Raw genomic sequence first — 18,929 nt, 5'->3', positions numbered from 1 at the left:
CTACTCAAACATACACTTCTCCAATTTCGCATAGAGAGAGTTTGCCCGTAGGAGGTCGAAGACTCTGCCAACATCTCTCCGGTGGGAGTCAATATCTGGAGAAAAGATGAGAATATCATCCAGATAGACTACAACTGAGGTGGAAAGCATATCCCGGAAGATGTCGTTGACAAAGTCTTGGAAAACGGCTGGAGCATTACAGAGCCCGAAGGGCATCACCAGATACTCATAGTGCCCATCTCTGGTGTTAAATGCCGTTTTCCATTCGTCCCCCTCACGGATGCAAATCAGGTTATAAGCACCCCGCAGATCTAATTTAGTAAACACTCTAGCTCCCCGAAGCCTATCGAAGAGCTCGGATATCAAGGGCAAAGGATACTTGTTCTTAACGGTGATAGCGTTAAGACCCCTGTAGTCTATGCATGGACGTAGTTCCCCATTCTTCTTCTGCACGAAGAAGAACCCTGCCCCAGCAGGTGACACTGACTTACTGATGAACCCTCTTGCCAGATTCTCTTGAATGTACTGAGACATGGCATCTGTCTCCGGGAGAGATAATAGATAAACTCGACCCCGGGGAGGCTCCGCACCAGGCAAGAGATCGATAGGACAGTCATAGGGGCGATGGGGCGGAAGGGTCTCCGCCGCCTTTTTGGAGAACACGTCTGTATAAGACCAATATTGCTTGGGGAGAGAGGATAGATCTGCGGGTACCTCTGTAGTAGCAACCTGAACGCACTCTCGGTGACACCTACCCCCACATGATTCACCCCATCCCAGAATTCTGCCAGAGGACCACTCGATGTGAGGAGAGTGGTACCGTAACCAAGGTATCCCCAACAGGACCTCAACAATCCCCTCAGGAATGACGAGCAGAGATATAATCTCCTGATGGGATGGTGACATGGACAGAGTAAAAGGGATGGTCTGATGTGTTATCTGTGCGGGGAGTGTCGACCCATTCACCACTCGTACCGTTACTGGTTGAGATAGCATACGCCCAACGAAGGCAGAAGACATAAAATTGCCCTCCGCCCCAGAATCCACGCAGAGCTCTACCGAGTGGGAGGATGAGCCAAAAGTAATTGTCCCCTTGAAAGACAATTTGGAGGCAAACGTCGCAGTGTCTAGTGCACCTCCACCTACTACCACTAGACGCTGACGTTTCCTCGACCGCTGATGACATCTGGTGGCAAGATGTCCTGACTGTTGGCATACATGGCAAACCTGGAGTGCACGGGCGGTCCGGGACTTAGATCCCGCTCGTGACACCACCTTAGGTTCATGGGACTCAGGAGCCTGGACTGGAAATTCTAAAGGTTTGGCGAAGGTGGGAGCCAGCCGAAACCTCTGCCTACACTGGGCTTGCTCTAACCTCCGCTCGTGAAAACGGAGGTCAATACGAGTAGATACAGTTATTAATTCCTCCAGTGTGGCGGGAATCTCCCTAGTGGCCAGGGCGTCCTTAACGTGGTCAGCCAGCCCCCTCCAAAATATAGGGATAAGGGCTTTATCCGTCCACTCCAGCTCAGATGCTAGAGTGCGAAAGTGGACGGCAAAAAGGCTGACCAAGGACGAGCCCTGAGTCAATGCTAACAGTTGGAGCGCCGTATCATGGGTGACACGAGGTCCTAAAAAGACCTGTTTCAGAGTGCTCAGGAATAATGGAGCACTCTGCACCACAAGATCGTCACGCTCCCACAGCGGCGTAGCCCACTGCAACGCCCTGTCCGACAATAAGGAAATTATAAAGCCCACCTTAGCCCGCTCTGTAGGGAAACGAGAGGCCAGAAGCTCGAGATGTATTGAGCACTGACTCACGAAACCCCTACAGGACTTACTGTCACCAGAAAATTTCTCTGGTAGCGGGAGGCGAGATAGCGTCGGTACAGGGGCGGCAGTGGACAAGGTAGCTGCAGCCACACTTGCAGCCTGAACAGCGACAGCACTAACATCCACAGCTGAAGTTGAACGCTCTAGAGCCGCCAACCTTCCCTCCAGCTGCTGGATGTACCGCTGTAAACGCTGATCGTCCGCCATTTACTAGCCAGACCTTGGCGCTAGTATTATGTTAGGACTGGCGGAACGCACCCAGAAAGATGATTTAGATGCGTTCGCAGTCCGAGGTCCACCGTGCAGGTGAAAACCCGCTGCTAGTAAATTGCAGACTATCTGGCGGTACACTAAAGTAAACACACGTGGGTTCAACCTCACCCAGCGTGAAGGAAGCAATCCTGTTGCGTCACAGGACCGCGGTACCGCACCTAAAGTGCGAGCAAGCAGTCAGCGTACTTAACCCCAACAGGGATTGAAGTCCGATTAGACCCTTGCTGGCACTACACCACAACTGGGTGTGTAAGGAAACTAATTAGAAATATATAAATGCACAGGAGTGCGAGCAATGCCGCACTGTCGGACGCCACCAACCACACAGGCTTGTGTATGGAAAGCGCAAGGCAAGCGCACGGCGCCGTACAGGCGAACACAGCAAGAGGATGCTGTAATGTGTGTATCGTGCAGATGGTTAGTCGGGCGCTAGATAGCTACCAACATCCGCGAGCAGACAACAACTCTAGGGAGGGATATTTAGGAGCTTTCATCCATCGACATACATCCATCTACACACACACATATATCATTATGAGACAATACTAGCGCATGGCCGTGCGGTCATGCGCAGTTTATGTAGTTGCAGCACAGGAAGTGGCTACAGAACTTTTGCCCTTCCAAGACCTGCCAAGAGGACCAATGGAATGTGCCGCAGAGCCTGAGCACCTGACCCTCGATCTCCAACGGGAGATCTTGCCCTGGGCATGCTCAGTATGTGCAGACAAGGACTTAGTCCCAGAGAAGTCCGCTTGCTGCTGACCAGTACTGGCTTTAATGGCAGGAGCTGGAGAAGCAGCAGTAACTCTTAGAACAGAGTGAGATTGAGCAAGACGCTGGGACCGACGTCTTTGCTGAGCAGACTCCACTGCGGCTGGAACAGAATGGGAGACCGCAGTGGAGATGGCTCAAGATTCCCCCTGTGCAGAAGCGGAAACTCGACCTCTAACATACTGTTGGAGTCATAATCCAGACGTGAAAATAATATCTTTTCACCATAAAGGGCCACGACCAGGTGTTCCCTTCAAGATTTCAGTCACAGGGGTGAAAATAATTGTTAAAATAGTTGTCCAAGAGCCAAGAAGACCTACAGAAAGATATGTAATCAGCATGTACATTTAATTTGAAGAATACTATAAGTAACAAAGTAAACCTCCATTGCCTCTATGAACGCTCACCACACAAGACTCCATTGCTGATCAAAAAGCATTTTCAAGTGCATTTAAAGTTTGCTCTTCAACATATTTACAAGCCTGTGAAATTCTGGGACAATACAGTCTGGTCACATGAGACCAAAATTGATCTCTTTGGATTCCATAATGCACACCATGTTTGGAGGTTAAAATGCACTGCATATCATTCATCAAAACACCATACCAACAGTAAAGTTTGGAGTTGGGATCATCATGCTGTGGGGCTGGTTTTCAGGATGCAGCAATGGCAAACTTTATATAATTAAAGGAAGGAAGAATGGACAAATGTACCAAGACATTCTTGATAAAAATCTGCTGCCACCTAGCAGGATGATGAAGATGAAAAGAGGGTGGATTTTTCAGAAAGACAATGGTCCTAAACACACAACTGAGAAACTCTCAATTGGTTTCAGGGAAAGAAAAAACAGCTGCTAGAATGGCCCAGCCAATCAAGTGACCTGAATCCAATAAATTCAATCTATGGAAATAACTAAAGCTCAGAGTTCATAGAAGGAGCCTACAGAACTTTACAATGTAAAATGTGTTTGTGTGGAAGAATGGGCCAAAATCACACCGAGCAATGTCTGTAACTTGTTTCTCCATACAGGAGGCGTTTTGACGCTGTGATCACCAATATGGTTTGTGCATGAAGTGTTAAATAAATGTCAGTAAGTGTATTCAATACATTTTTCTTGTATCATTTCTCACTATTACACATAACTTAATTTGTGGACATCTACGGTTTGATTTCTTTGCCTGTGAGGATTGCAACGAACATATCACCAATTTTGTAAGTAACGATAAGTAAGTAACAATATTTCTAAAGGTGCTGTTGACATTAAATTTTCACCAGATGTTGGTAACAACCCATCCACAACATCTGGTGAGAATTATAAGGTAATAGCATCTTTACAATCATATATACTGGTGGTGGAGTGTTAAATACTTACTTTACTCACTGTATAGTATTTTGACAGTCATTGAGAAACTATATTATGCTATTTGGCTACTAGATGAGTAAATCTTACAGGGGGATTCATAGTTCGGAGCCTGGGGTGTTCTTTGGTCCTCATTCAGACATCAGTGATTTTTATTAAATCAAAAACATACTGATTTTCTTTTATGCTCTTTGCGTTTTTTTTTTGTTTGAGAACAAAATATTTTGCATTAAACATTAAAACATATTATAAAGGTAAAATAAAGCTAAAAATGTCCTGGTGACCTGAAATGTCCACATATTTAAGAAATTACTACTAGTTTTTTTTACAAAATTGATCTATTATCTTAGGGAATGCAAGCGAATGAAGACCAATTGAGCATGAATATGGCCCACCACAATTCCCTCTACTACTATATAATAATATAAAAAGATCAAGTAAAATATTTATGCAAGCATTGAACTGAAACGAATGAGATAAGTGTGTGCAATGTGTATTTGATTTTTTCCACAATTTTTCAATGTTATCTTTTGAAATTGGCTTATAGACCAGAATATGTGTTATTTTGCCTCTGCTTCAATAATACATTTCTTGGCTTGAAATCACATTCTCACTGCATGTTTACATGCACATAAAAGATATATATGCATTCTGGTGTATCTAATTTCTTCAAGTTTGCTGGAAGAAAATATTAGGATTACTGCTATTTTCAAGCATTTTCTTGTGACAAGAGCTGCATTTCTTTCCCAACTTCAGTGCAGTAAAAAGTAGAATACGCAGGTTATTGTTGGTACTGGCAGTGTGTGGGTGGCTGTGTGTGTGGGTGTCTGACAACTGAAAGCATAATGTCTATTGTTGCATCATTAAAAAGATGACATTAGGTAGCACTACCAAGCTTTTCAGAGTCTCTGATGTGATAGAAATCAAGCAGTTTGTGATTGTGCTTTTGTGTACGTTTGTTTTCAAAAAAAATTTCACGTTGATTGATAACCCCTAGGTTAAATATTTATAGGTTCTATAAAAAGAGATGTTATTTTTACAAAAGATGTGCTCTTCTGTGTGATGTCTAAAAATTCTACAGACAAGTGGTACCAATATGACAGATGTTTCATTAGTCATGGTCTAGGAAAACTAGAAAAACTTGGCGGTATGATGCTGCTAATGGAGAATGAAATGTTTTAGCTACACCATTTAACTAGAGGGGTGCTTTTTCACATTTCTTTGAATCAGTGATGTAGAATGATTTACAGTAGAGTTTGAAAGTTTGTGAATCATCCAGAATTCCCCATATCTCTGCTTAAATTTGACCTAAAAATACATCAGATATTTACAGAAATGTTAAAAGCAGCTAAAGAGAACAAATCTTACATCTAATTGTAATCCTATTGATGACATAATTTGTGAGTTGGCAACCTGTTTATTGCAAAAACAGGAATCTATCAAAGTCTATACTTTATGATACATATTTGTTGGAGTGTCTCATATCATGATCAAATGAGATTTTTGTGGACCTGAGAAGAGCTGTTTATGCTCATCAGGTTGAAATAGGTTACACACCATTGGTAAAGTGTTTGGACTCCACCAATCAACAGTCAATCAGACTGTGTACAAATGGAATAATTTCAGACCCATTATTAACTTTGTAGAATCAGCTATAGTGCGATCAAGTCAGCACTCTCACATTAACCTCGGGGTAATCTATGGAAAATAGCTTAGAGGATGTCCCAATAATAAAACTTAACATTTAATGATTAATATAAAACCAGACAAACAACTTATAAATAACCAAAAAAAGTGCTCATGTGAACCAATGCTCAAAAGATAAAAATTGGTTGGATCTCACCAATAGTAGCAGAGTAGTATGCCTCTCCAATAGTAGCGGGCATGTAATCACAGTGGTGTGTCTCTCTATATCCTCGGTTGAGGGTCCGCTGTTCAAACATAGGGATAGGGGCTGGGGATAGGGTGATTTCTCTCCTTCACTGTTAAACCCATTCAAACTTCAGTCCTCACAAGGACAGGCCCCAAGTGGTCCCTAACTATGGACCCCACCAACAATTGGACAAACTTGAAATTTCTTTTCTTTCAACGCGTTTCATATCCAATAGCGGAGACTCTTCAGGGGAGCACAGTTGCCAACAAGGCATTAATAACAGTCCAATACAAAGTCCATTAGTAGGCAAAGCCCTGCAGTGGCTAGGTGCCCACAGGCCACAATGGGCCCTCCGTATTGACAGTATAGATGGTATATTGAGGGGATCTATACCGTAGTATATAGTATATATCTATGGCCCGTGCTTCAGATAGAACTTACGTGGTGACTCCCATAACTGAGCGCACCACCTTTTGTGAAAGAGAACATTAACGTTACATAGTAAAAGACTTTCATAGATATTCTAAACTCATTGTTATTCTTTCTACTGTTGTTTTGCATAGTTACTAACACTAATTGTTTAAAGTTACTGCTAAATTTAAATAGAATTATATCAATCCCTGCTTACCGCCTCATGATCTCTGTTTGTTGCATCTAGACACCTGCATTACAGTAGCATGATTTTTTAGGTATGTTTCCTGCCCCTGGATTAGGGTGGCTTGCTATCATTGCTGGAACAATGAATTCTGAATTATAGCAGTAAATTCTAAAAAAAAATAAAAAGACACCTGTCCATGAGCAGAATCTCAAGAGAACCTGGGTGATTTATCAAGTCAGTGACCCAAAGCACACAAGTCATTCTACCAAAGAATGACTAAAAAACAATAAAGTTAAAGTTTTGAAATGAGAAATGTAAAGTACTGACCTTAATCCTATAATAATATTGTGTGAGGAAAGCAGTTCATTAGTGAAAATCCACCAATATAATTGTTGAAGATGTGATCCAAAGAGGAATGTACTAAAATTCCTCCAATCCGAAGTTCAGGACTAAAGTCACACCAGATGCTGAGTATAAAGGTTCACATACTTTGTCCACTCAAAGATGTGGAATTGGTGATTTTCCCCATCAAAAACTGACAAAGTCTAATATTTTTTACTCGTTTATTTAATTTGGTTATCTTTATTTACTTTTAGTACTTTATTGATAATCTGATGTGGTTTTAGGTCAAAATTATGCAGAACTATGCAAAGTTCTGAAGGGTTTACAAACTTTTAAGCATCACTGTAAATATCATTGATTGGATTTTCTCAGCTTAAAAGAGGAAAAGCAACTTACTGTAAAAATCCATGTTTAGAGTTTTACTAAACTTATCTATTTTAATTTTATTTCTAAATCAGACAAATTTCCAATGACCTGGGTAGTGGCCAACAGGGCCATAAAATATATAACGCTCTCCCAACAGTGCTAACAGAAAGTCAATTTATGAACAAATTAATATGTGGAAACACAGACATCATTCTCAGAAATACAAACATAAGTGCAATAAATATTTACTCATAAATCAAACATGGCAGAAACACATATCCATGTATGTCATATATATATATCCATGTCTAGTCATGCATACAATATAACATTTATCCATATGAGTGTCATTCATACAATACAATACATCTATAGAGAAACAATCAAATATCCAGACAAAAACAAAAGCAACAAATATTTTGTAGCTACATATTGAAATGCAAAGAAACCTAAGCTAAGTATGGGCGCATTGATTTCCTTGTACACACACTGAGCACACATTTCAACCAACATATATGTAGATATGCATGCGCACAATAACATTTTTTGTAACTAGTACACATCAATATATTAAATCTTTTTTTAATAATATATGATGTATCAAAATTAATTGAGAAAAGTAGTGTTTTCTTCCCCTTCCCACAGCAAGTAGTTTTCAATGAGGCCTCTCTACAAGTGTTCAGAAACCTCTTAATTTACAAAAACTATCAAGAGTAAAATAACATGATGTATCTCACCCAATGTGTCTTTGTTAGACTCAAAATGTGAGACGTATTTGCATCATGATATACATACTCCTGCTGTGAACAAGAGTTTACATGTATGCGGATAGAAAATGTACACAATTGTGAAGGCAAAGGCATAAAATATTCAGGCTACACACATTTGTTTTAAATCATAGGTACTTTTTAATCACATACTATATGGACAAAAGTACTGGGACACCTACACATCTCACCTTCAGGCGCTTTATGACATATCTTTATACAAGATTTTGCAGTTTTTCAGTGGGAATTTTTGCGTATTTTCCAGTATAGCATTTTTGTGATAAGACATTGATGTTAGATGAGAGAGTCTGGCTCATAATCTCCTTTCTAGTTCATCCCAAATGTGTTTGATGGACTGAGGTCAGAGCTATATCCGACCAGTCAAGTTCTTGCACTCTAAACTCAGCCAACTGTGGTTTGAAAGACCTTGCTTTGGACAGTAAGGCTAAGTCTATGTGATGCTTGTCACTATTGATGGATAAGCCATGAGGCTGGGTAGTGAAAAAGACCGAGATCAAAAGCCAAGAGAGTACATCACAAACAGAGGGGTGTGATGAAGGCATAGTCAGGAAACAGTCAGAGGTCAATATTCCAAGAAGGTAGGGGATCATAACAAAAGGGCTAGGCAAAAGGTTGGTCAAAAAAAATCCTAGGTCAAGCAGCAAAGATCAGAATATCATACAAGAATCACTGAGCAAGCACACACCTCATGAGAAAAGCTACAATTGGAAGCAAAGATTTTTACATTAGATTAGCCACAGAGAAATACGCAGAGGGTATCATGGAGCAAATGAGTTATCTAGGAATGCACTGCTCTATAAATCATCTTCCCAGAATGATAAAAAAAATGGATCAACTTAGATTCATTATTCCTTTTAATAATCAATGGGATGGCTTTTGGGAGATCCTCTGAAAACACTGGAGCGTCTTAAAAACTGATCCAATATTGAAAAAATTGATTCCCCCTGAATCATTGGTCTCTGCACTAATCCGTACCTCCCACTCCCGACTCCAAGACTTCTCCCGTGCTGCGCCAATCCTCTGGAATGCTCTACCCCAAGATATTAGGACCATCCATAATTTGCATAGTTTTAGGCGCTCGCTCAAAACACATTTGTTCAGAGCGGCCTATCACGTTCACTAATCAAAGTTATGTTATGTTTGTGTGTAGCCCATTCACTATCCCCATCTATTCCCCAACCCCTGAAGATGGCTGGACCATGATTGTAAATACATCATTGTAAATACACACCTGTACTTTGTATCTCCCCCACCTCATTGTAGATTGTAAGCTCTCACGAGCAGGGTCGTCTTATTTTGCTTTAATTATTGTATTGTTAATGTTGTTACTTATGACTTTTGTGTTTGAAACTGTTAAACTGTAAAGCGCTGCGGAATATGTTGGCGCTATATAAATAAAGATTATTATTATTATTATTATTGGTCACAGCAAGGAGATCCAGAAATCTCAAGGATCTCCTTGTGCATAGCCACTATACTGCAGACCATCAGAAGCACAATGGGACTAATTCAGGGTCATTTCAGGGTTTCTTTCTGTGTGGTTTATGCAAGGTTGTAGGAATCTAGTGAAATGTAAGGGTTTTCAGAACTCTGGAGGTACACGCATATTTAAAATCTGGCATAGACTCACCTGCTCATCTACAGGTGGTATCTACTATGCCCAATGCCAATGTAAAAAGATATACGTATGGATGACTACCCGCAAATTCAAAATTCGAGTAAGGGAACATGTGCGTGATATCAACAAATCTAAAAACAGCGCCAGAGATGAACCGTTGAAGACCTTACCTAGGCACTTTAAGGATTTCCACAATTCGGATTTGAGCTTTTTGAAAATGAGAGCGATTGATCAGGTATCAATGGGCCAAAGGGGTGGTGATCTATTTAAAAGGCTGGCACAAATTGAAAGTCGCTGGATCTACCGCTTGCAAACAGTGACACCATCAGGCCTTAATGAAAATTTTGGGTTTAGTTCCTTTCTGTAAGGTATTGGTATCTTTTAATGAGGGTTGGGTTGAGGTGCTTTTTACCAGCATGTGGTCGCCGTGTTAATCTCAGGCTCCATGGTGTATGTTTATGTTTTATAATTCTTTTCATATTTATTTTTAATTTTCATTGTTTTATTATACCATAGGTTCTTTTCATTTTTAGCTGGGTAGCCTTTGACCTTTCCGGCTCAGTGATTAAATGCTGGACATGACTTCGAGTCATTGGGATAAGATCTGAATCGATATATGAAAAGGGTATCAACTTATATAAGGACCACATTGTCATCCAAGCAATCTGCGATCCAGCTATAGGTCTCCGATATCAGGAATTCCACTTGGTGTCATATGGACCTTTTAACCTGGACTTTTTCAGTTAATGTGGGATTATTCACTGTTTGGATGCTGACTGTATTTTATTTTAATGGATGTGGAAGTGCACTTGACACTTTATAGCAATTTGCACTATAAGTATGTATATAGTATAACATGCATACACTTAACTTTGAAACACAAGTATTGATGACACCTAACTATAGGGCATCTTTACATAACAATTGGTATTTTTATCTAAATTTTTTATATATATTTGTTCATTATTTTTATTCAAAGGTTTACACAAATGGGGTCTGAGATCCACTTTATATTTAATGCACTTTATCATTATGCCCCATGAGGTATTGTTATTTCTGGACACCTTAGGGGTAGTTGTTTGCCCCTTTTTTAGTATCAATAATTCATGACACAGCATGTATTACCAGTAGTGTTGAGCATTCCGATACCGCAAGTATCGGGTATCGGCCGATACTTGCGGTATCGGAATTCCGATACCGAGATCCGATACTTTTGTGGTATCGGGTATCGGTATCGGATACATAGAGATGTGTAAAATAAAGAATTAAAATAAAAAATATTGATATATTTACCTCTCCGGCGGCCCCTGGTGAGTCCGCGGGTAACCGGCAGGCTTCGTTGTTCAAAATGAGCGCTTTTAGGACCTGAGAAACACGTCCCGGCTTCTGATTGGTCGCGGGCCGCCCATGTGACCGCCACGCGACCAATCACAAGCCGCGACGTCACCGCAAGCTATTAGCGCACTCATTTTTGAAAAATGAGCGCGTTAATGACTTTCAAAGACGTAGCGGCTTGTGATTGGTCGCGGCCACGCGACCAATCACAAGCCGCGACGTCACCGCAAGCTATTAACGCGCTCATTTTTAAAAATGAGCGCGTTAATGGCTTTCAAAGACGTAGCGGGTTGTGATTGGTCGCGGCCGCGACCAATCACAAGCCGCGACGTCACCGCAAGCTATTAACGCGCTTATTTTTAAAAATGAGCGCGTTAATGGCTTTCAAAGACGTAGCGGGTTGTGATTGGTCGCGGACGCGACCAATCACAAGCCGCGACGTCACCGCAAGCTATTGACGCGCTCATTTTTAAAAATGAGCGCGTTAATGGCTTTGAAAGACATAGCGGCTTGTGATTGGTCGCGTGGCCGTGACCAATCACAAGCCGCTACGTCTTTGAAAGTCATTAACGCGCTCATTTTTCAAAAATGAGCGCGCTAATAGCTTGCGGTGACGTCGCGGCTTGTGATTGGTCGCGGCCACGCGACCAATCACAAGCCGCTATGTCTTTCAAAGCCATTAACGCGCTCATTTTTAAAAATGAGCGCGTCAATAGCTTGCGGTGACGTCGCGGCTTGTGATTGGTCGCGGCCGCGACCAATCACAACCCGCTACGTCTTTGAAAGCCATTAACGCGCTCATTTTTAAAAATAAGCGCGTTAATAGCTTGCGGTGACGTCGCGGCTTGTGATTGGTCGCGGCCGCGACCAATCACAACCCGCTACGTCTTTGAAAGCCATTAACGCGCTCATTTTTAAAAATGAGCGCGTTAATAGCTTGCGGTGACGTCGCGGCTTGTGATTGGTCGCGTGGCCGCGACCAATCACAAGCCGCTACGTCTTTGAAAGTCATTAACGCGCTCATTTTTCAAAAATGAGCGCGCTAATAGCTTGCGGTGACGTCGCGGCTTGTGATTGGTCGCGTGGCGGTCACATGGGCGGCCCGCGACCAATCAGAAGCCGGGACGTGTTTCTCAGGTCCTAAAAGCGCTGATTTTGAACAAAGAAGCCTGCCGGTTACCCGCGCTGAGTTCAGGGGCCGCCGGAGAGGTAAATATATCAATATTTTTTATTTTTATTCTTTATTTTACACCTCCCTATGGATCCCAGGGCCTGAAGGAGAGTTTCCTCTCCTTCAGACCCTGGGAACCATGAGAATACCTTCCGATACTTGATGTCCCATTGACTTGTATTGGTATCGGATATCGGTATCGGCGATATCCGATATTTTTCGGGTATCGGCCGATACTATCCGATACCGATACTTTCAAGTATCGGACGGTATCGCTCAACACTAATTACCAGTTAACATATATCACCATGCACTGTAGTTGATAAATATTGCGCAGTAAAACTGATTAACTTAATTGTATTCCCACAATGACTAGGTCTGAATTTCTGGTCTCTCCGATGTGATGCATGTGCTGCTGTTACATCCACTGACGCTATGGTGAGTGGGCACCAGGAGCAGGACACCTGCACCATCTCCAGCACGGCCCAGGCTGGGCTTGTGTTCCACGGCCGCAAATCATGGTGTCGTATAGATGGATGGTGCCAGCGGCGCATGTGCGATGTGTACCGTATGTGACCTTGGCACGACACTGAGCGCATTCATACAAAATGAAACTAGGTTTTTCATTGGCTACCTGTGCTATTTAAGGCATTCACCCCTCCCCTCCAGCGTTTGCCTCCTGACGAAGGGACGAAACGCATGTTGGGGCACTTGGGGAAGACCATATACAACAGACCACTCCTAATGTAAGTGCTATCCAGTAATATATTTAATTATGGTCTCATGAGGACACAGTTGATACCGGAGAAAGGATATTTTATGGGATCACAGAATAGGTTTGAGCTATGCACTGTACATATGGGTTGTAGGTCGGGGTAATGTTGGTATTTCTCCTCATTATGGTTTAGTAGTGACCTGAGCTGTGATATGGATTAATTTTGTATTACTAATGTATAAACTTTGTTTAGTTTAATTTAATAAAGGTTGTACTTTTTTTAATTGGCACGCTATACTGGATTCTCTTTTGTGGCTATTGATATTTGTCAGTTTTTGTGCCCTGGTTATGTGAATGGGTCTTTTGCGATGATATAATTGGAAGCAAAGGCAGATAGCTGTTTAAATAGCAAGATGATTAGTCTGTACAGCTAAACTTTCACTCCATACACTGACAGCTGAGCATGCACCAGCATCTGTTTGGATGGCGTAGATGTCCATCATCATGTTGACAGCTCAGAACACCCAATTCCTAGATTTGATGGCAAAACCATCATTTACTGAGTCCAGACACTCAGATTGGAGGAATCATGAGTCTTGCTGAATATAAAATGGCCTTCTCCAAACTATTGCCATAAAAGCTAGGCTGATTTCTAAAAAACAACCCCTTACTATTATCCCTTCTGCACCAAACTTTACAGTTGGCAAAATTCAGTTAGGGTCAGGCATGTAACATCATCCAGACATTCACAAAACCCAGACTATCAAATAGAAATAAGCGAGTTTTCACTTAACAGATCATGCTTTAATTGCTCCAAAATCCACTAAAGGCTTGGACTCAGTTTCTGTGACTATAAGTGCTTACATTTTCAATAACACTACTCACAGATAAGGATGAGCGAACCTGAACTGTAAAGGACACTAGTACCAAACCCCGAACACAGACTTTAATAGGATGTCGGGTTTACTGTTCGGGTTCAGATGCCTAATAAAGTTTGTTGAAAGGCTGCAGCACAGGCAATCAACAAGCTTTTAGGCTATGAGCAGTTTCAGTGCCATCACAGCCATGCCATTTATACAGGCCATGCGAGGCCTGTATAAATGCCGGATCACGAGTGACATCGCCATTCTGCACTGATTAGTGTAAGGACAGGATGCAGATGGAGTGAGGGACAGTGTTATGTACTACACACTGCAAAAAATTTGCCGTCTCAAACCTAGATACTTAATAATACAATGAAGTTTTATTAATACAAAACATAAGACATAATACACAAAGGGTGCTGGATTGTACCAAAAGAGGGACTATGTGTCCTGGGAAACCTACACACTGAACCAAATACACACTATAGCCATGTACAACATAGTAAACTAGAGATGAAAAAGGATACCATAATAAGGCACACTGCGCACAGGGGTCTGGCTACATAATACGCTGAAATAGCCACCAAAGGCAATACACTCAGTTATATGTGCACAAAGAGCTCCCCAATAAATCCAGCGCAGTGGCACAAAGGTATATAAACATATATTACAGATAGATAAACACTGGCTAATACATACCACTAAGTGGATCGGTGAGGAAGCCCGGACGTCCCTCTGCCCCGACACGCGTTTCACACTGCTTCTACGGGAGGCATGACGGGTCACCGATGAGCTGGCATGACAACCAGATGTCTCCTGAAAACCTCTATGGTTGTTACTGCTGGATTGCTATGAGAGCCACTCATTGGTTGATGCTCATAGCAAGTGAGTATTTCTGCTACATACAGGTGATCTGATCATTGCCTGTATGTAGCAAAGCAGATCGGGTTATAGCAGCTTCTAATCTCCCATGGAGACTATTGAAGCATGCTAAAAGTAAAAAAAAAAAATGTTTTTAAAAATATAAAAAAAAATAAAAGTTCAAATCACCCAATTTTGCCCCATTTTCAATAAAACAATACTAATAAATCAAACATTCACATATTTGGTATCGCCGTGTTCATAATCGCCTGATCTCTCAATAAAAAAGGATTAACCTGATTGCTAAATAGCATAGCAAGACAAAAGTGAAAACGCCAGAATTATGTTTTTTGTCGCAAAATTAAAATGCAATAATGGGCGATCAAAAGATCATATATGCATCATAATGGTATCATTAAAAATGTCAGCTTGACGTGCAAAAATAAGCTTTCATCCAACCAGAGATCACGAAAAATGGAGATGCTACGGGGATCGTGAAATGGTGCAATTTTCTTTAACAAAGTTTGGATTTTTTTTTAGATAAGAAAGAACCTATACATGTTTGGTGTTTATGAACGTGTAATGACCTGGAGAATCATAATAGCAGGTCAGTTTTAGCATTTAGTGAACATAGTAAAAAAGCAAAACAAAAAACCACTATGGGTTTGCACTTTTTTGCAATTTGTAATTTTTTCCCCCATTTTCCAGTACATAATAAGTTAAAACCAATGGTGTTTTTCAAAAGTAAAACTTGTCCCGCAAAAACAAGTCCTCACAAGGCCATATTTGCAGAAGAATAAAAATGTTATGGCTCTGGGAAGAGGGGGAGCAAAAAATGAAATCACAAAAACGAAAATACCTGCGGTCATGAAGAGTTTCTTTTAAAAAAAACACATATAAGAACGTGCAGATCTGACAATCCACTTGTAAGGCTTCATCCTGGGGAAGAGGTCCTGCATGACCTCGAAATGCCTTGACTATTAACCTGCTTTGAAATAAAGCTTTGAGGAATATGGTCTGCCATCTGTCTTTATCAGCAGTGCAGATTTGGACACATACACATGGTTTCACTATTATCCTCGGTCTTTGGACCCGTGTCCTGCAGCAGCTGATTCATGCTTTTTACATGTTGCTTAGTTGCAACAAAACAAGGTGAGCGTCCCTCTCCCTGGTGCACCTCATGTTTTAAAAAAAGCTAAGACCCTAGTTACGCTTTCTTTGCTCTACAGTTTTTTTTTACTGCTATGTGAACTTTGCACCCCACCTGAGGGAGTACTTTGCCTTAAACCCACTATGTATACTCTGCCACCCTGCCTGTGATAGAAATGTGCCACAAAGCCACTGTATGTACTCTTCAGCCCTGTCTGTTGTAGAATTGTGCCATAAAGCTGCTGTGTGTGCTCTGCAACCCCGCCTGTGGCATTACTATACCAAAAATCTGTTGTGTATACTTTGCAACCCCGCCTGTGGGAGTACTATGCAAAACATCTGCTGTGTGCACACTGGACCCCCGTCTGTGGGAGTAGTGTGCCTTTAAGCCATAGTATGCAGTTTTCACTCATATCTGTGTGGATGCTATGCCTAAAAGCAGCTATCTGTACTCTGTAACCCCACCTATAGTTATCCTGTAACCCTGCCTGTGGTAGAATTGTGCCGAAAAGCCACTGTGTGTACTTTGTAACCCTGCCTGTGGGAGTAGTGTGCCAAAAAGCTGCTGTGTGAAATTTCCACCACCGCTTGTGGGAATACTGTGCGTTCAAGCCACTGTATATACTCTGCAACCCTGCATGTGGGAGTACTGTTCCGAAAAGCTTCTGTGTGTACTCTGCACCCATATTTGTGTTAGTACTATGCCAAAAGTCCCTGTGTGTACTTTTTAACCCCACCTGTGGGACTACTAGGCCACAAATCTGCTGTGGGCACTCTGCACCCCTGCCTATGGAAGTACTTTGCCTTCAAGCCACTGTGTGTACTCTGCACCCATATGTGTGTGAGTACTGTACCAAAAACAGCTATGTGTACTCCACATCCCAGCTTGTGAGAATACTGTGTCAAAAGCCGCTGAGTGTACTCTGCATTCACATCTGTGTGAGTACTATGCCAAAAGCCACTGTGTGTACTCTTCAACACTTCCTGTGGGAGTACTATTCCAAAATCAGCTGTATGTACTCTGCACTCCTGCCTGTCGTGCCTTTAAGCCACTGTGTACTCTGCACCCTTATCTATGGGAGTACTGTCACAAAAAGCTGATGTGTGTACTCTGTAAACCCTCATGTGGGAGTACTGTGCCAAAAATCCTCTGTGTGTACTCTGCAACTTTTCCTGTCGTAGTGCTGTGCCACAAAGCCAATGTGTGTACTCTTCACTCATATCTATGTGAGTACTAAGCCAAAAGCTACTGCGTGTACTTTTCAATGCCAAAAATTTGCTGTGTATATTCTGCAACCCTTCCTGTGGGAGCACTTTGCCTCTATGACACTGTTTGTACTCTGCACCCATATCTGTAAAAGTACTGTGCTAAAAAGCCACTGTGTGTACTCTGCAATCCCGACTGTGGGAGTACTGTGCCAAAAAGTTACTGTGTGTACTCTGCAACCCCGCCTGTGGTATTACTGTGCAAGAAAGCCGCTGTGTGTTTTGTACTGCCATTTCTTCATGAGTATTGTACATAAAAAATAATTATACTATGCAGCCATCTCTTTGCCATTTGTATGCCAAACAAATAATTTTACTGTGTCACTCTGTCTATACAAGTAGTGTGGCAAATAATTAAATCTCAGTAGCAGTCTCTTTGCCATTTGTAGGCCAAACAAAATAACTTTACCTCTTTGACTATGTGAGTAGTGTAGCAAAGTAATAAATCTCAGCAGCCATATCTTTGCCATTGGTAGGGCAAACAAATGATTTTATTTTACCGCTATATATGAGTTGTGTGGCTAATGAATAAATATCAACAGCCATTCCTTTGCTATTTGTAAGCCAAGCAAATACATTTCCTGTACTGCCGTGTCTACACCAGTAGAGTGGCAAATAAATAGATCTGCTCCGCCACCATCTCTGTGCAAGTCGTGTGCCAAAAAACACTTTGAAAAATGATGAGAGTGTCAAGTAGGGGACATGAACAAGGCCATGGTGGTGCTGGTGTTGCTGCTGCAGGGAGAAGGCGTGGCCATTCTGTACCTGCTATGTGCCCAAATACAACATTATCCTCAGGTGGTAGCTGCTGCTCGAGGTGGTGGTGCAGCTACTGCAGGGAGAGGACAAGGTTGTCCTGTGTCTGCTACATGCCCAAATACAACACCCTCCTCACGTTCAAGCAGGCAACAGGACAGTATGCAAGCTTTTGTAGGGCTGAGTCCCGCTGCACGAATGGTGAGGTCACAAAATATTCAAAAAGTGTTAGATTGGATGCCTGAGAGTGCCTTCAGTTTCTTCACATTGTCTTCTACCCTCTCCACTGCAGAAAGTGCGGAGTTGGCACCTGAGGATCATGGTCATCCAGATTCCACCTCACCTCCTTGCAAATCTGCCAAGCAGTCTGAAGCCCCAAATCATGCAGCCATCTCTTCTGCTTTTGATGACTCGGCTTGCTGGAGATCTGTGGTTCATCCACCTGGCCCTGGTCCTGAAGTGAAAGAGACTGAGTGCACTGATGCCCAACCACTCGTTATGTTGGAGGATGAGTACATGGGTGTGGTAGTGCACACAGTCAGTGGACCACCACACCACATGTCTGAAGATGAAAAAACAGTTGCCAACTGCAGCATCTTTCTGCATTGTGTAAACTGGCAAAGAGGGCAGAGGTAAAGAGTGGGTGGAAGATAATATGAGGGATGATGAAGTACTAGACCTTACACCCCACATGGAGTGATGACCATCCTAGTTATGTGCACAGTTTGGAAAAACAGGAGGTGGCCACACTTCTCGAGTGACACAGCAAAAGAGGGAGGTGGGTGCAAAGGTAATGCGGGTGGCCTCTAACCAGTACTTCATTTGCTTCTGCCCACTGAGCTGCTGAAATAAGCATACCAAAGTAAGCTCAAAATAGTTCCCAGGTGTGGCATTTCTTCAGGGAATGTGTTGATGACAAGTGATGAGTGGTTTGCGTTCTGTGTCATCAGAGCATGAAATGAGGCATAAATCTTCTGTACCTGAGCACTAA

The 18,929-nt window shown here is 42.1% G+C and overlaps 1 protein-coding gene across 1 annotated transcript in view; it reads right to left on the bottom strand.

Annotated features, from left to right (window-relative positions):
* The window catches only part of CSMD1 (CUB and Sushi multiple domains 1), a 3,308,788-nt gene that overhangs the window by 2,821,328 nt on the left and 468,531 nt on the right, over positions 1 to 18,929 (bottom strand). The window lies entirely within an intron of this gene.

Source organism: Ranitomeya imitator, chromosome 5 (assembly GCF_032444005.1).
Source record: "Ranitomeya imitator isolate aRanImi1 chromosome 5, aRanImi1.pri, whole genome shotgun sequence".
NCBI lineage: Eukaryota > Metazoa > Chordata > Amphibia > Anura > Dendrobatidae > Ranitomeya > Ranitomeya imitator.
Note: the sequence above shows the minus strand (reverse complement) of the source record. Positions and strands in the feature narration are given on the sequence as shown.